Genomic DNA, 1,876 nt, shown 5'->3' with positions numbered 1-1,876 from the left:
GCGCTTACATATCTCCTCCTCTCTGAGACATCTTCTGTCCATGCATTCATCCATTCACCAACCATCTATCTGTCCATGCATTCATCCATTCACCAACCATCTATCTGTCCATGCATTCATCCATTCACCAACCATTCATCTGTCCATGCATTCATCCATTCACCAACCATCTATCTGTCCATGCATTCATCCATCCTTCCATCATCTAGCATCATCTTCTACAACCTTTCCTTGGATTCATATTGTGAGCGACAAAGAGCAGCATTTCTTTATTATATTTTATTGTGAAAACACTGACAGGGTTTCTACTACAGTATTTGGTTGTACTGCTGCCTCACAAACGCCTTTGTGAAGAGCAGACAAGACATATAAATACAAATAAGAGCATCTTCAGTTCAACCTCAATTGTCTGTTGGAGGGTTTGGCCAAGAGGTTTTGGTCCAAGTCAGAGTAGTGACGTAACCTTCAGTTAATAAAGCAGTGGTTCCCAACACGATTCTACTAGTGTACCCCCTCTACTGTAACCCTAACCCCTCTACTGTAACCCTAACCCCTCTACTGTAACCCTAACCCCTCTACTGTAACCCTAACCCCTCTACTGTAACCCTAACCCCCTCTCACATATTCTTTCAGCTGACCCCCTTCACTGGCACATAATCATTTAGGGAGAAATAAAAATAATCCAATAAAAAATGAACATAAATCCTGTGTGTGCTCTACTTAGCAGTGTGGTACATTACATTACATATGAACATTAAATGGGTGCAAATACTCACAATTTAGTGAGAAACATGAGACTGCAACTGTTGACTCAACGGCTAATCTCTCCCCTCAAGAGAATCCCAACGCCGGGGACTCTGGAGGGGGGGGCCCCCCCCTCCAGGGTCAGCAGTAGAGGGGCCCCCCCCTCCAGGTTCAGCAGTAGAGGGGCCCCCCCCTCCAGGGTTAGCAGTAGAGGGCCCCCCCCCCCCCAGGGCCCCTAGCAGTATGCGCCACATGACATAAATGCTACATTACGCTAACACTAAGCTACTGCTACACTGCTCTAAATGATGCTAACACAACATTGTGCTAATGCTACGCTAAGGTACGGCGAGGGCGGCGGCGCTACTGATCACATGACCAAACACAGGAGACGGCGACCAATCACAGCCCAGGCCTTTGGAGACTAGGAACGCCCAACCAATATGCAAATACACACATACACACACACACACACACACACACACACACACACACACACACACACACACACACACAGAGACATACACACACACACACACACACACACACACACACACACACTCACACTCACACACACACGGACACACACACACACACACACACACACACATGGACACACACACACACACACACACACACACACACACACACACACACACGCACACACACACACACACACACACACAACCGCACACATGCACACACAATAGTGATGGGTCGTTTGTGACCGAATCAGTTTGAATGAACGACTCTTCAACATGAACGAACCGACCTGATTCCCCGTTTCAGTTCGTCTCGTTCGTTCTCCGAGACTCAACTCCCAGCTCCGCCCACTAGTCGCTGACTCGTGAGTCGCCGTTCGTTCACTGACTGTTTAGCGGTGAAGACTGGAGGACTGAGACGTCACCAGAGCCAGACGGGCAACAACATCCTGATTCTAACATGAAGCGCTCCTCAGATAAAGGAACTTAGTTAATGTTGTGTTGATTGATGACCGTTTGCACCGTCGTGATTCGTTTGAGAACGAGAACGAGGGAGGAGCCGAGTCTGACCGACTCAGTGACTGAGAACCGTGATTCACCGCGAACGGAAACACGACTGAACAAACAAACGATTCTGAACGGCTCTCCTT

Source organism: Micromesistius poutassou (genome assembly GCF_964030765.1).
Source record: "Micromesistius poutassou genome assembly, contig: SCAFFOLD_134, whole genome shotgun sequence".
Lineage (NCBI taxonomy): Eukaryota > Metazoa > Chordata > Actinopteri > Gadiformes > Gadidae > Micromesistius > Micromesistius poutassou.
The sequence above is the reverse complement of the archived record's forward strand: the minus strand, read 5'-3'. Positions refer to the sequence as shown.